This window comes from Papio anubis, chromosome 13 (assembly GCF_008728515.1).
Source record: "Papio anubis isolate 15944 chromosome 13, Panubis1.0, whole genome shotgun sequence".
NCBI lineage: Eukaryota > Metazoa > Chordata > Mammalia > Primates > Cercopithecidae > Papio > Papio anubis.
Window position 1 is genome coordinate 71479513 of NC_044988.1, and position 6000 is coordinate 71485512.

General features: G+C 37.4%; 1 long non-coding RNA gene across 2 annotated transcripts in view; it reads left to right on the forward strand.

Moving 5' to 3' along the window:
* The window catches only part of LOC110741378, a 65223-nt gene extending 59556 nt beyond the window's left edge, over window positions 1–5667 (forward strand). For both annotated transcript variants that reach the window (XR_004177954.1, XR_002517483.2), the window contains exons 2-4: window positions 1875–2028; window positions 3382–3542; window positions 5640–5667. This is a non-coding gene — a long non-coding RNA (uncharacterized LOC110741378). The remainder of the gene's footprint in view (window positions 1–1874; window positions 2029–3381; window positions 3543–5639) is intronic.
* Window positions 5668–6000: the final 333 nt, after the last annotated feature.

The following is a 6000-nucleotide window of genomic DNA, read 5'->3' on the forward strand; positions in this document are numbered from 1 at the left end:
TTGTTAGATTTTTTGAAAACTTTTATTTTTTTTCCTAATAATTGAATTGAAGAGTTTTTTTTTTTTTAAATGAAAGTCCTTTGTTGGATATATGTTTAGCAAATACTGTTTCCCAGTCTGTGACTTGCCTTATCATTTTTGTAATAGTTATCTTTGAGAATTGTTTTTAAAATTTTGATGAAGTTTAATGTGTTGATTGTTTTTTATGCTTTGTTTTAGATTTTTTTTTCCTTTTTTTTATTTTAGATGAAGTTTCACTCTTGTTGCCCAGGCTGGAGTACAATGGCACAATCTTGGCTCACTGCAACCTTCGCCTCCCAGGTTCAAGCAGTTCTCCTGCGTCAGCCTCCCAAATAGCTGTGATTACAATCATGTGCCACGACACTCGAGTAATTTTGTATTTTTTAGTAGAAATGGGGTTTCTCCATGTTGCTCAGGTTGGTCTCGAACTCCTGATCTCAGGTGATCCATAGGCCTTGACCTCCCAAAGTGCTAAGATTACAGGTGTGAGTTTTAGTTTTTTTAGTAATTTTTTTTTAGCTGCCTTCTGGGCTCAAGCAATTCTCCTGCCTCAGCTGCCAGACTAGCTCAGACTACAGGTGTACACCACCATGCTCAGCCAATTTTTTGTTTTTTTTGGGTTTTTTTTTTGTATTTTAAATGTTGCCCCAGGCTAGTCTCAAACTCCTGAGCTCAGACAATCTGAATTCCTTGGCCTCCCAAAGTGCTAGGATTACAGGAATGAGCCACTGCCTCTGGCTGTGTTTTACATATAGTTGTTAAAATGATTATCTTTACCCATTAAAACAGCCTTTTAGGGTTTATTTTCTCCTGGATTTTGGCAAGTTTCCTCACAGAACTTAAGTTTCCTTAAGTACTCAAGCTCAGTAGTCAGCTTGAAACTAATGGGGAACTCTCCTGGGTGCTCTCTCTCTCTTCATTCGAGCTAGATCTATAGATTTCTCATTTCTGGTACTCTGCTCAGCAAACTGAGGCCATTTTGGCCAACTCAAATTCTTAACACTTTTTTTATTTTCAGGCTCTGTTTGGGTTTCCTTTGCCTGCACCCCATCCTGGAAATGCTCCAGGAAGTGAGCTGAAACCATGATGGGACTCACCACATTTTCTTCTCATACGAGTTACACTTCTGCATTTCCTCCTGTCCAATATCTGCAAATTATTGCTTCACATATTTTGTTTAGTTTGCTTTTAGTAGTTTAGTTGGGAAGGGTCAGTGTTACTCCATCGTGGCAGAAAACAGAATTTACCTAAAAAACAAAATTCATTATGTTAAGATAATAACTTTACTAGATAATTTATAGATCATAACACTTCTAAATTCTTCCATGATTACTTGTGTTAAAGTGTGTCCTCAGCCAAAAGACAAAATGGACTCCCTATGGCTAACTGAAGTGCTCAAATTTCAAACAGAAGTAGGCAGCCATAGCGAGGTGAGGGACTTCTCATGTACTCTGTTCTCAGAAAGATGTAAAAGTGTTACAGGACCTCCCTTTGCACAGTCAAGCCAAACCACTTCCTTTTGTCTGCAGCAAGATAAACTACAGCCAGAAACACCTCCTCACTCCCACACACAGGACCTTTGACAGAAACATCTTATACTGACTTATGGTTTGGGGCTTAGAAACCAGGTTATCAGAGCCTGACTATTTAGATAAATTAGAGCAGAACACATTTGAATTCTTCGTTTGTATGAATGCACCTGGTTGGGAATGAAGGCAAGAACTTCCCTTATTTAACCCAGACCTTTCCTTTGTTCTTTGGAGAGCACACTTTCACTTGTACTGAAGACTGTTTCTTCCCAATCTGCAGATTAGTTTTTATAGAAACTAAAGCTCTACCTTTTTCCTCCACAGATCTCATGGTCTTTTCTTAACATTTCTTGGTGATGAGGATGGGATTTGAAGTGGCACCCTAGCTTCTTCCCAACACTCTCTGGACCAATGCATTTGCACCTGCAAGAACCTCTTGAGCTCACTTATCTTCCTGGCTGCACCGGGGAGAAAAGAGGTAAGGCCCCTTGAACCCAAGATCTTCTGATCTTAGGATGAGGTTTCTGGCACTTTATTTTTTTAGTGATTCTTCCCACCTGGTCCCACAGGTTACCCATTGGTGGAGTATACCCATACTTTGTTGTGTACACTCACACCCTGGGGTACACTCATGCTTTCTAGGGTATGCTCACACTTCAGTTTTGCGAGGACACTTGCTCTTCAGTTGCACTCAAAGGGACTGCCTTCATAAGGTGAGTCTACTCATGGGAGTACATTTTTTTTTTCAGGGGATTTTTGGGATTGCCTCTTCCAACTCTCTTCAGGAAACATCTGTAAACATTTATTCTAAACCTAGAAAATTATACTCTTCGCTTTCCATGAAGAGGCAGCTGGATCAAGTTGCAATTAAAATAAATCTCAAATTGTCTGCTTTGAGTGCCCTGAAGGATTGACAAGATAGCAATCCATCCTGTGGTCTATTGGCTAAAATTCTATGCTTTCCTGGCTGTGGCACAGGTTGGATTTCTGATCAAGCAATCAAACCCATTTTTTAAAACTGTTTGTATGACTCTTGACCTTTTGGTGTACCCTTTTATTATTAATCCTTTCCAATGGAAACTTTTGACTTCCAGTCTTTTCCATCTGAGGTGCATGTGAGGTTTTTGGGTCTTTAAGGATAGGTGCTCTGCTAAGAAGCAGCTGGGCCCTAAACAATATGGCTGGACAGTCGTGAGTTACATCCCTTTGAAACTACTAAGACTTTTTTCTCTTTGAACTCCCTTTGGGTGGTTCTAGATCTTGTAAAGGACTACTTTATACATCTTTGGAGATGCCTAGTTCCTCTTTAGTTTTGTCATAATGTTGGTTAAGATGATTCACTTTAAAAGATACTTTTGTTTTTTTTAAAAAAGCTAGATAAAGTATTTATAAAATATAGGGCCAGGCATGATGGCTCGTGCCTGTAATCCCAGCACTTTGGGAGGCCGAGGCAGGTGGAGCACAAGGTCAGGAGCTCTTGGCCAGCCTGGCGAAACCCCGTTTCTACTAAAAATATAAAAATCAGCCGTGTGGTGGCGGGTGCCTGTAGTCCCAGCTACTCAGGAAGTTGAGGCAGGAGAATCACTTGAACCCGGAAGGCAGAGGTTGCAGTGAGCTGAGATTGTGACACTGCACTCCAGCCTAGGCAGTAGAGTGAGACTCCATCTCAGATATTTATATACATGTTTATTTATATACATACACACACATCTATAAATATGTATGTATGTATATATTTATATATAAATGTGTGTGTGTATATATACGTGTGTTGTGTGTATATATATGTATATATAGGCCCACAGCTAAAATAGGCTTACTTCTTTTGCAGAGCTATCCACGCTAAGTCCAGATATAAAAAATTCTTTCTTCACCCTGTTAAAGGGCTGCACCCTGAAATCAGTAATATAATCAAGGAATAAAAGACCTGCTATCTAACTAAATTGGTCTCCTGTACTTTCTGGAATTTAGCTGGCTGTTTGGAAAGTCTTGGTAAGAAACATTTTCATCTATAAAAGTAATCTCCATTTGCAAGGACACCTCCCTCCCTGCACCTAAAGAACTAGAAACTTTTAACATGGAGAATATATTGTTTTCATGTTTACATAAAATACCTTAACTTTGTTTAAGATAGTTTTCCTGCCAATCTTGTCTTGATTGGACCTTTTCCTTGATTGTCTCAGCAAATAATGCGTTTGGATCTAAGGTTTGTACCTTCAAAATATAAAATTTCACCTTAAGAAATCATGTTTTTGGAAATACAAGTTTTGAGTTACCTTGCTCTACAAGGAGAAAAAAAGCTACATGAAAACTGGCAAATGAAAAATCTTGTAAAGCTATATGATCTACTTCTTTGTACCTGCATGTCTATATATTTGTATGTGTTTTGTGTATGTGATATTTCACTATTGAAATATGTGAAAGAAAAATATTTCATCAGAAAAATAGAAACTAACTCAAATGCCTTTAAGCTCAAATGACTTTAGTGATCTTTGGTAAATAAAACTACTTTAAATTAGAATGTTCTCAAAATTGTCAGTATTTAAGTATAATTCAGGCATTTTTGCCTGGACTTACTTGTTATACAAGTTTAGGCTGTTTTTGATAGATGTTTTAAGGTCATAAAACAGTTGTTCCTATACTATTTTTGGTACTTGCTTGATTATCTGTGAATTAAAGCTATAAAGGATAGCGGCTAGGCTTCTACTGAGTTTGTCTTTGAATAAGTCTGTGAACTCCGGGGCCTAGACAAGTGGCCATGTTGGGACCTGGGGACATGTCCAACATGCCTGGACAACCAGCTGCAAGGTAGAGTCAAGCCAAATATGGCCCAATCATCCCTGACCCAGCTTTACTTTCTGAGCATGCTGAGAGGGGTTGGGTCCTACAGTTATCTTCGTAGATGATAGATCTGTCCTCTACCCTAAGCTCTAAGCCTGGTATGTAAACTCAGGATGCTGACTGGACCTGCCCTTCATTATCATCTGTGAGTGCCAGTTGGGTACATGAGACTCAGGACAATTGGAGATGGAATTAGAAAAATTACTCATGTCATAGTTTCAAAATTATTTTTAGTAATTTAAAATCTTGAAGTATGTTATATCAAATTAATAGATAATCATGAAATGTCAGTCATCTTTAAGTAAGTTTAAATATTGGAACACTAATTATTAAAGATAAGTTTATTTTGACATCTTATTTTTATATGGTATAGAAAAGTTAAATATATTTACAACTATTAATAAAAAGTTGAAGCTAAAATTCATGAAATGGTTTTAATCTACAAATAGCAGTTAAAATTGCAGTTCATATAAGTAACTAAAAACAGTTCACTTTACACAACATATTAAGGAAAGGAGGAGTCATTTTTTTTTTCTTTTACATGAGGGAGAACTTTGTGTGGTCAAAATGATGAGAGGAAAGTAAAGTACATTTTTGTCCTAAGGTAGAATGCCAAACACACACACAGAAACAACACAGAAGTATAAGATAAAACTAAAGGTTTGAGCAAGTTGCAGAAGGTTTGTGAAAAATTAATCTGATGAAATAAATTTTGTGTGTGGTCAAGTTGGCTAAAATGGAAAGAAAATTATAAGTTTTTCTAAAAATTGAACATTAATATCAAAAGCACATTGATGCAGGGTCAGGGTGTGTGCCCCTGTGTCAAAACAAAAGGGTTTTCTTGAAGCATTAATTTGCTCTCTAATAGAAAATTGTGAAAAGTTTTTCTTTACCTTTGAGGTAACGGGCCTCAAAAACAGATTCCATTTTGTGTTTTGTCAAGATAATTTCTTGTGTTTTGTACCTTTAAAATCTTTTGTCACTTTGGTTTTATTTCATAGTGATCTGTGATCCTATTGCCATCAAACACTTTAAATTTGTGATGTCTGACAAGCTTCCCAAAACTAAATTTCAAAATCAAGTCTTTTGGACATTAACTTAGTCATAACAGAAATACCCCAAAATCCAGGAGAGACATACTAAGCTTATTCATTGTGTTTAAATCATATAGGAAACACTGTCAAATAGCAAAAAGATATGTACCTTTCTTCAAGTTATATTTATATAATTTTTTTTTTTTTTTTCCAGAGAGAATCTTGCTCTGTCACCAGGCTGGAGTACAGTAGCATAATCTTGGCTCACTGCAACCTCCACCTCCCAGGTTCAAGCGATTCTCCTGCCTCATCCTCTTGAGTAGCTGGGACTACAGGTGCGTGCCACCACGCCCAGCTGATTTTTATATTTTTAGTAGAGACAGGGTTTCACCATGTTGGCCAGGATGGTCTCGATCTCCTGACTTTGTGACTCGCCCACCTCGGCCTCCCAAAGTGCTGGGATTACAGGCATGAGCCACTGAGTGTGACCCTAAATGTATTATTAATATGGGTTCCAAAATTGTATGTTATTCCTAAATTCAAATTTATATTGATATGTGTTATTTACCATAATC